Genomic DNA, 10,986 nt, shown 5'->3' with positions numbered 1-10,986 from the left:
GGGACCTTTTACCTCTATTTCGAATGTGTTATAGGAAACTCAACCATGAGTGGCTTTGCCCACAAGATTCATATTAACATTAGCTTGCAAGTAGAATGACTTAATACAAAAAAAGATGATTATTTACCAAATATAAGTTTTAGAATATAGAGTGTGACATTTTTTTTTTATATATAAAGATGACTTTGAATGCTTATGAAAAACAATGCTCTCTAAAATCATGTGGGTATGTGAACCGGATAATCAGGATGGTTAATTGGTTCATGGATTAAATGTTACTTCAACTATTAATTTACTATTAGTTTTATATTAATTATTTCTATGAAGTATTATAATATTTGACCAATTTGAATTTGAGAGATTAAAATTGGACCGTAGGCCAAGACAATTTCCTGTTGGACCAGTCCGACCGTCCGGTCCGATCCGGTCGGGTCCGATTTTTAATCACCGGGCAGGAACGAAGGCCAATTCCCATGGCTTGCTTCGTTCCATTGGGATGGAAACCCTAAAGGAACGGAGAGAACAGGGTACAAGAAGGCCGGTTTTTCCTAAATCCATTGGCACTTCTGCCTTGGACAACTTGGAAGAAGCTTGAATTGAACCATCGCACTTAGAAATACTATTGGCAATCCCCTCAACGGAGTATGACAATATTGCTAATCTTAATTCCTACTGCCCAGTGCCCGCTCCCCATCTCCTCTTTACTTATCTTTGTTTTGTTGTTTCGAATTGCCAAATTTAGGTTGTTAATGTGATTAATTGTTTGCCTCGACTAATTTTCAGGCTATCTGGAAATTTGGGGCACATTTTGCGATCGTCCAATTTGAACACATCGTAAACTGAAACGGGAAATCTAACAACAGAGGAGGCGACATCCTATAAAATGCTGTTTGAAGTTGTACTAATTCCTTAAAGAGGTATTGTCTTCTACCCTGCATGATAGTGATTTTCAAAGCAGCAAAACGTCTTCTCTGCAAGGGTTAAGGCGGGTTCCTTTTAGATTATATTTTTTTGGCGGGAGTGGGCAGGTGCAAAAAATTGAGTTCTTGATATTAATTTAGGTCATCGTGATGACTGAGAAAACTCTCTTTTTTGTCCAAGGGATTCTAATGGCCTCGCGCACTTCATCTGCCATTAAAAATGCGACGGATTTTTTTTGGGATCGTCCTTTGGATACTGTAAGGGGGGCACATCCTATCAGTTTGATGCAAGCTTTATTATTAATGAATATTATGCTTTTTCGTTGTTGCTTCTCTCTATATTAAGTAATATTAAAAGTAAAATAAAATTTTGTTTAAATATAATTTAAATTTAAGAAAAAAAATCAAATATTAATAATGCGTAAAATTATTTATTATATATTTTATTAAAAGTTGGGCTCATTTATAATTTTTTTTTTCTTAATTTTTTAACTTTCAAGTTTTGAATGAGCCTAAAAGTAGACTAATTTTCACTTGAACTTTCTTGTAGCATGATGTTAATGTTTGCTGGTGTACTCACTTTTTCCTTTTTCCTTTTTCCTTCTATGTTTTTATGTTGGATTCCAAGTTAATTTTTTGACTAGAACATTAAGTTAAAAACAAAAAATTAATTCATGATAGCCCATAAAGTTTCAAAAGATATTGTCATTGAAAAGATCAATATATATATATATATGTGTGTGTGTGTGTGTGTATTTGTGTGTCTGTGTGTGTGCATGTTTAGTACCAAAAAAGTTGAAATAGAGCTTCCTTAAGTGCGATTGGTCAGTCAGCAAATGGAAAGCAGAGTATGTATGAGTACCATATCATTCATTTGGCGGAAATCAAAGTTTGATAATGCCTCTGCGGAGTAGCAAGTATGTGGTTCTTTTATAAAGTTCACTGTGATCAGCTTTTTTATTTGTAGCAAAAACAAATAATTTGGGAAGATGTCAAAAGCATGCAAGTGGTGCAACATTCAACAAATTAGGAATGATTGGAATGAAGAGGATATTGAAGCTTCTGGTTGCAAATCTGGAGTAGGTAAAAGGGTAAAACGTGAGATCTAATGGGCCGAAACTGACAATAGTTCATTAGATTTGAGCAGAGACTCATGTTATGTTGACAAAATTGTTCTAGTGGTGGAGCCACATGTAAATGCCCCCACTCAAATAAATTAATTAATTATAATTTTATAGTATATATTTGATATAGTTTTATTTTTGTTTTTACATGATATCCCCACTCAAACATTAATTATTGGGTCAGTTTAAAAAGAAAAAAATAACAAGACTTTTTCTACATTTTTTTAAAAATGTGGACTTATGGATAAATTTATCAAATTTAATCAAATTTGCACTAGAATAATCCAAATTGATTTGAAAAATAAAGTGTAATGAAATAGACATAAAAATAAAATATGAAAAGAGAGATGTAAAGATAGAGCAATATGAAAAAGAATATTTGTTGCTTAAAGACTTATTCATCAGTTTTTTTGTATGTTCAGCAGCATTGATTGTGTAGTTGAATAAAAGATTGTAGACTAATGATAATAGTCTCATGTTCTGAAAGATCAGCTTTTGATGGTATTGATATCAAATTGATTATACTCTCAGAACATGAAATTCGTCAAAGTTGACTGTAGTGGGATTTTATAATAATTGTGGTGAAAATATATTTATTTTATTTTATTTTTTAATTTACTTACTCATTTCTTATTAATAAATTGATCTTTGGATTAGTGTTTTATGCCTCTAGGCATTCTATTTTGTGCCAATAATAATAATAGTAATAATAATAATAATAATGTTTTAGCAACTACCCCCCACTATTTGCCTCTCGGCCACACACCTGAGAGGTAATTGATACTAGTTTAGAGTTGCAACTAAAAATAAAGGCATCTAACAAATAACATTCAAATATAAAGTGGGAGGGGGGTGCAGGGTTCAAAGGATATTTGGATTGGGGATGTTTGCTCTTTTGTTACTTTTCCTTCCATTTTTCAGCTGTAAAAAATAAATATTATGGATGGCTTTTTTGAGGTTGTTTGGGATTTTCACTTTTGTTTTAACCTTAATGATGGGGAGCTTGAGGAACTCTCTCATGTGTTTCTTGGATTCTTCTTGTTATTACCATTGTGGGGATTTTAGGATTGGTGTTTGGATAATTATGGTGTTTTCTCTTGTAAATGATTCTGTACTCACCTGAACACATCTCATCATTATTTTCATCTTGCCAATAAATTGTGAAGAGCTAAAGTTCCTTGAAAGGTAAAGGTGTTGTGTAGATTATCATTCTTGATAGGGTTAACACCAATGATTTGTTGTAGCCTTGCAGGTTGAGAGACTTATAAGGCTTTATGCTCAGATGTTTGTGTCGTGTGTAGCTATGGTAATAAGGATCATGCTCATTTATTCTCAGTCCTGTGGCTTGGTGTCTTTGGAACAAGATTTTTGGCCTGTTGGGAAGTGTTATGGGTGCCCTTATTCTTTGGAGGATTTCTTGGTGGTTGAATTTAGAGATTTTGGAAGGCATAAAAATTCCAAGGACCTTGTGGTGGAATTCTACTTTCGTTGTAGTTTTGGTTATTTGGTTGGAGAGAAATGCCCAGATTTTTCGAGACCATGGATCTTATATGGACTTGATTTGGGACTGGATGCTCAATACAAGGTGTTTTGGCATTACTGGTGTTGCTGAGAGTCACCACGATCAATTGCCTCAAACCTAGTTTGGGTGGTCTTCTTGTATTAGCACTTTCTATTTCTTTTCTTCTCTTAAAAAATTTCTCGTTTTCTTTGTGCCTTCTTCTTTCTTTATGTAATACTTTTCTATCCAAAATAAGAAATTCAAACTTCATGATCAATACAGAAATAAATTAGTATCAGCAGTCAATTCCTTTTCTTTTTTGGCTCTGGAGAGCAAAGTTACACAACGGGAGATTACCCATCTCCCATCTCATGCCCCCTTCTTATCCCTTCCTAAGGTTAAAATCTAAGACCAACATGAAAGTCCCAAGCTTTAACTGTTAGATGTCCCCTAGGTCATAGTAGTTGAAATTTATCTTAATGTTGTCATAAGCATATTTGTTAAAAAAAGGGGGGTGGCGGAGGGTTGGGGGTCATAAACTACATTTTCTCAGTTCTCTTGGTTTCATAGTGTATGGAGTTTTTGGACAGGTAGAAAATAATTTTGCAAAGCGGGTTATTTCCATCTAACTGATTGTGCTTCCAGTTTGATTTGTGAGATAAATCAATTATCTTGATGGGCACTTTTTCAGATTGATTTTAATTTAAAGCTGAACTGGACAAGATAGATTGGCTGAGCTAAAGAGATTTGAATGTCAAAGATTGGCTCTGCCCTAGAGATTTGAATGTCAAGCAAAGTGAAACATCTTTATGTATAGGTTGTGGCATTGTGCATGGTAGGGAGGATGCCTTTGTAATGGATGAGCTGAAAGGCTAGGAATAGTTTTTTTAGGATAGTACTTTCTGGTATATCTATGCATAGATAAAACAGAATGAATTGCTTTGGTTTGAGTATTAGAAATAAAGAGGAGAGACAGTGCATGTGAGGAGTGACTGGTACATCCATAAATGTTTGCAAAGATGGTGGAAAGGGGGAGGGAAAGAATATATATATATATAGCAAGCGAGCAAAAAAAAATTTATTTCATAGGTCATTAACATTTGATTTTTCTTATTTTTCATTCTTGTTTGAATAAATTTTCATTTTCAAACACATTTGAAATAGAGAGAAGATACAAAGGAAAATTGATTTCTATCTTATTTTCTTCCCTGTTCTTTTTCCTCTCACAAAAAACCTCAATCCAAATGGAGCCATAAGATATCAAGAAAGTATATTAAAATTTGTTGCTTCCATCTAAGATATAGTTCTTTTTATAATTTATTTTATTTTGTCCGTAACTTTGTTCTTGCTAATAGATCATTTTGTCCTTTTGATCTCTTTAAGTGGAAGGCATTTAATTTCCAGAAGTCCCACCTTGTAATATTTTTGGATGCTCCAAATTGTGCAGCAAGAGTTTAGACTTGCTGAGATAGTGTCCCAGAATGCCAAATTTTAAGTAATATTCATTTTCTCCTACAGTGATAGTAATCATTCACTGATTGAGAACCTAAACTCAATTATCATTTGCTTGGTTGAAATATCAGAAAGTCCTTGCAGAGATTTCCAGATGTAAGAGTGACCTCCTCTCCTACAGATTTTTAGTATCAGTAATCACCTCGGATTTTAATATAACACCACGTTTATGGTATAAATTTTGATCCTTTTAGAAAGGTGATTATTTAAATCATAGGAAAGGGGTTGGCATTTATATTTAGTCTAGTACTAGTGGGTTGGCCTCGTAGCAACATTGTAATCTGGGAATTTTCATTTTCTGTTTAAGAGTTTCATTTTCATACAGTTGCAGTCTTTGGGGGAAAACAGGACAAAGGGATTGATAGCCAAGTCTAAAAATTACAAAAGAAAATGAAAAGAATTGAATCTTCTGTATATTTCAAACGTATGGTTTTTTTAATGATTTTGCACAGTGCCTAGATTAGTTTAGAAGTTAAAGCAAGATTTTTACTCTTTCTTGAAGTTAAGAGAAAGAGGTATCCTTTTTCTTGGACTCAATAAAGGGACCTTTTATTTTGGTCCATCAAAGGCTCAATGGGCCTAGACTACCCAACAAGGTAGTTGGAGTCCTACTTTCATTCCATGTCCCTTTTCATTTCCTCCTAAGGTGAGAACTTCCAATGTAAAAGTTTCAAACTCTAACCTTAAGGGACTAGTTATGAGTTTGAAAAAATGTTTTCTTTTTAAGCTATTTGTCTTGGAACACTTTTAATTGCTATATTTCTTTCAAAGTTAATCCCTAATGATGCGGCCTTTTTTGTTTGATGGGATAATGGGAGTAGGGTAAGATATAATCCCATTCATTCTCATCCCATATTTGATTGCATTGTATGTGCAAAAGATTAGATATTTGAAGCCGACGCATACATGATGAAATTATCCCATGGAGGATTTTATATACATATGTATTGTCTTGGAATATTTAAGGGGGATAATTAAGAGAGTAGTGCCTAACTAAAAAGTACTTAAGAGATTGCACCAACCTCTTAGGATACTGCATACAATATCCTATCGGTTATTCAATGCAAAACAAACATGCGTGATATAAAGAAAGCCTTATCCTGGATAACAAATGCCTGTCATGTATCGATTCCTTATCATCCCCTAGCCTATGCCAAATTCACACTTCTAATCTTCCAATTACAACAGAAACTACAGCTAAGGGCCCAGCTCCCTCACTCTCTGCATTTTTGTTTCTGTTTCTTTTGTATTTCTATTTAAACTTTTAAATATAAAACTAGCTAGTTTGCTTTATTGGTTTCAGGTTCCTGGTATTGAGGCCAAATGGAGATTTACCATACGTTGGTTGCACGTGCACTAAATCTCACATGTCAGCATGGAAATCAAGGGCATGCAGGACACCAAGATTTTGGGCTTTTACAATGAAAGGTTAGCGGCTGTCCAGGTTTTACGGGGTATGCACTTTGTTTTCTTTTAGTTGATCCTGTACATTCCCATGCTTTACCCCTCTATAAAGCCATCGCTGTTAAAAACTAGGATGAACCTTAGATTCTGAGCTTTGAAGATGGATTATGACAGTAAAAAGTGCACTCTAATGTGCACTAGTTCAAAGATATACATGTGTGCCAAAGCCTGAGCCATTGAGCATCAGAGAGTTGTGTTTTGTGCCAAACAATTATTTTCACTAAGACTTCTAATGGAGGATGGGAGGAGAATGGAATGGCAGAAATATAAGATAGTACATATACATACGGTTGTGCCATACTTGGGTATTGAAAGCAAGATGAACATGAGGAAGGGTATGGCCCCTAGTGTTGGATGTGCAGTCCCTAAGCTTGAGAAAGCATATATTCCCTGGCTCCAATGCTTTGTCTTCTTCCCCAGACACCTTTAGGTCCTGCAACTTTAGACCTCCTTTTAAAGGCTTTGCCAGATTTATCATGACTAAGGAACAATTCAAAGTATATTCATTTAAATATGGGAAAAAGCATCACCCATCAATATTTTAATTAAATAACTGAAAAGCTTATGGTTGTGTTTGGGAGCATTGATATCGGCTTCTGATTTAGATTTTTGTGCATTTGAATCAAATTTTATTAAGATTTGTATTATATTTTATCAAATTTATGCAAATTTTAATTTAAGGTCTAAAAAATTTAAAACCCTTGAACATGGAATGTGCCTTTGAGGAAAAATATCTATCATAGAAATACAGTTCCCCCAACAAAAAGATAAGAAAAGATATAAAAGAAAAGAGTAAAGAGAATCAGATATAATGACATTGTTCTAGTGGGATTTGTCTGGAACCTTATTTTTCCTTAAAAATAGAGAAAAGAAACAAATATGTTAAAGAATCATCTTTCTGATTGTTTTTTTGCAAATATTATTTGTTTTCTTGAGTAAATTATAAGAATGACATATTAAATGTGTCAAGGCCCATTGAGAAAAATTATTTTAAAATTCTGTGTACCATAAACAATTATGTAAGCATTATGAACGTAGTGTAGATCCCCATACCTATCACAAGCAAAGCTTCTGGGTTTGCACAGTATTGTTGTTAGGTATTTTAAATGGGGTATTCCACTATTCCTGACACTAATAAGTTTGACAGAAGATATACTTACATTGTTGAGTTGCTTTTTGTTTATTTATTTATTTTATCTGCTCTGTATGCGTGCCTAATGTAGTATTTCAGAACATATATGTCAAATCCCCATAACAAATATATAATAAATAGGCAACTAGTTGGGTGGTGTAAAGGTACCATTAATAAAACCTGAGACTATTTAAGGAAAGGCATTATGAATCTTAGCTACACTTTAAAAATAGTAGAAAAGCTTCCTGAAAACTTTTTTTATTGATTAAAACTGGTGAATATTAAAATGGTAACCTGACATTTATTTAAATAATGTGCAATCAATTAAAAACCTTCCGCATTAACCACATACTCAAATTCAAGATAGAGTTCATGCGTGTCTATGCTTTAAAAGGCTCAGCCAAGGCTTGCGCTCAAACTCGTCTCAAGAAGAAACATGCTTAAGCCTTAAAATGCCTCGAGAGTCAATCTAAAATACTAAATCTCAAAAAAGTCAATGCACTAACATTGGGGCTTGCAGTATTGTTACAAAAGGTATGCCTTTCATGCCTCTTTAGTTAAGGCTTACGCATTTTAAATGTGTGAATCTCAAGTTAGATTTGGTTGGAAATTGGAAAATTTTAAGGAATATTGTAGCATGAGATGATTTGTAAAACGCTTTAACCCCAGCATGGTGCATTTTAAATCTTCAAAATAATTTAGTTTGTAATGTTATAGCTTCTTTTGATATAATTTACTTAATAAATTCAAGTTAGTATTTTTTTTTTTCTTGAATGGCCAATAAGTGATTTGAAGATTATATTTGAAAATTTTACCTTTTATTTACAATTTTCTTAATTTTTTTAATTTTAAAAATTTATGTAATTTATTTATATTTTTTATCTGAAAATAAAATTCTCAAAAGACTTGCACCTCAGCACCTTAGGGCCTATGGCTTGCCTCTTAAGGGTTAAAATGGCTTACCCTAAACCTTTCTCTTTTTAAAACATTGACATATATTGTAAAATATAATATTCATTCACTTTGTGTTTGGGAATCCAAAGTTCAAAATTTAGATTTCAATTTGTGTGATTTTAGATAGAATGTAATATAAAATTATATTAAGTTTTATCTGAATTCATATAATTTCAAATTCGAAGCTTGAAACTCCTATCCTAAGCACAATCTAGACAAATTTCTACATAAGCAGATTAGTAAAATAAAAATAAAATAATGACAATGTTTACAAGGTGGGTGTAGTCGTATATGTGGTGGGGGAGTTTGACAATGGGTTGACTGTCAGCAAATATAAAATAAAAGTTGTTTCCACTAATGATGGTGATACATAGACTCCTTAAGTCATCAATCATAGCTTTTTAAGGGGGTGATAGAAGGACTACTTGTTTGTATAAGTTTAGGAATAATGCGTCCAAGTAGGATCCCAGTTGGTGGCTATATGGGACTAGGTAGGCACTTTTGTTCTCTGTTTTGTTCTTGCCTCTTTCTCTCTCTCTTATATATATTAAATTAAATTTTTGAGATAAGGATTCAAATAAACCAAATTTAAAAAGGGGTTTGTGTTGTTTCAAATCAAAGTCGTAAGCCCTTTTTAATCAATCACCCAGGGCGAAAATTTTCTAGTCAAATATTGACTCCTTTTTTGAAATGAAAAGATGAACGCATTTGATGAAAGAATCCCCAATAATGGGCTGCCAGGGGGCCCAATTAGCCGCAGCCCAATGAGAGTGCTCTACTGGAATTAAAATTAATTTTCTAACATATTTTTTGGTTGATTAATGTCCACAGGAACATTGAAGGTGTAGCAAACTAGCCAGCCGGCCTCTTTTTTTTTTTTTTTTGATAAGCTGGTTAAGCACTTCCCCTAGAAACCATTTTGATCACGTAATTGTTAAATCATGAATGCCATTAATGGATCAAAGCGCATTACTCACTCATGTTTCAGGCTGGTCTCTTTAAAAACTTATTTTGGCTAAACACTTTTGTAAACTTACTTTGGCTAAACACTTTTGTCGCTAATTTGAATGAGGAGAGTCTAACCTAGTTATTGTTTGAATTTGACAGTGTTTGGTATCTCTGAGATATATATTCTGGCTGGTGTTTTGGATAGACACAAAGGTGGCATGGTTCATTCACGTTAAGCTCTTGCCAGTTTTGACCCATGGATTCTTGAAATTAGATAAGGGTAAGTAAGTATATTTGATTTTTCTATGAAACACACTTTTTTTTAAAGGGTTTATCAATATGAAAGTGAGAAGAAACATTTAAAAACTCATTTTTTGCACACCTAGCTAATGCAGAGACTCAGCTTTTGTGAAATAAATCTTGGAAGATAGTGAGGTTTGGAATTATTGAGAAGTTGGGAAGCAAGGGGAAAGGCGCGGGTGTTGGTTGGGTTTGTGGAATTAAGTCTCAACAGTCAACAGAGAAGAAAAGCTTTAAAGAAGAAAAGGAATCACATAAATAAATGCATAAAGGAATTAATAAAAGGGTCTGATATGGGAGGGCACGTTGGAAGAAGAGTAAAAGGTGAAAGGGCTTAAAAAAAAGGAAAGGGAAAGGCAAAGTTAAGCTTGCCCATGCTCTGATCTCACACTCTCCCATCAGCTTTTCGTTTGATGTGAACTTTTGTGGGGTTGATCAAATTATTATAGGTCTTCCCTCATGGAATGGCAGCTTGTTAATCTTAATTATCTTATCAATTATTCTCTCTCTCTCTCTCTCTCTCTCTCTCTCTGGTCATCTTCAGCTCTTTAGCTTTTGTTTTGTTCTCTGGGAGGTTTCCGAGCCTAAGAAATACTCCTTAAAGATTTGATATTTATTTTTAAAACTTTTGTTCAATAAAGCAGCAGTTATGTTAAATTTTATGCTTGGTGTCTATGTTTATCTGTCATGTTAAGTTGTTACTTTTATATATATATATATATATATATATATATATATATATATATATTTATAGAAGGATTATTTACTTGATATTTTTGAATAAATGGAATGTTTGGCATGGAGGGCAAGGAGAGCCACTTTTGAGCATTATATTATGAGTCGGGGCATACCATTCTTATATTATTGTATGACTTTGCGGTTGTCCTTATAGAAGTTTGGATTTGATTTTGTGTGAATTTTGTAAAAATGTGAGGTAAAATATTATTATTTTTTTAAAAAAAATCTATATGAATTTAAATCCAAATCCTGAAATTTATGCTCTTAACACTCTCTGTGTTTTCTGAGATATTTTAACATGGGAATGGGGCTGCACACACACGTGCCCGACCCTAGTATGCTTCCATTGACGAGATTTTGCGAAATTTCGAACCTTGCAAATTACTATACTAT

At 33.4% G+C, this 10,986-nt stretch overlaps 1 long non-coding RNA gene across 2 annotated transcripts; it reads left to right on the top strand.

The window, feature by feature from the left end:
* The first annotated feature begins 469 nt into the window (after positions 1-469).
* On the top strand, positions 470-10,514 carry LOC131161645 (uncharacterized). Of its 2 annotated transcripts, none has more exons than XR_009138587.1 (5): positions 470-642; positions 784-917; positions 6,361-6,485; positions 9,715-9,835; positions 9,951-10,514. It is a non-coding gene; the product is annotated as an uncharacterized LOC131161645 (long non-coding RNA). The 2 variants fall into 2 exon arrangements; XR_009138586.1 differs by having other exon boundaries at positions 9,942-10,514.
* Positions 10,515-10,986: the final 472 nt, after the last annotated feature.

This window comes from Malania oleifera, chromosome 8, assembly GCF_029873635.1.
Source record: "Malania oleifera isolate guangnan ecotype guangnan chromosome 8, ASM2987363v1, whole genome shotgun sequence".
NCBI lineage: Eukaryota > Viridiplantae > Streptophyta > Magnoliopsida > Santalales > Ximeniaceae > Malania > Malania oleifera.
The sequence above is the reverse complement of the archived record's forward strand: the minus strand, read 5'-3'. Positions and strand labels throughout refer to the sequence as shown.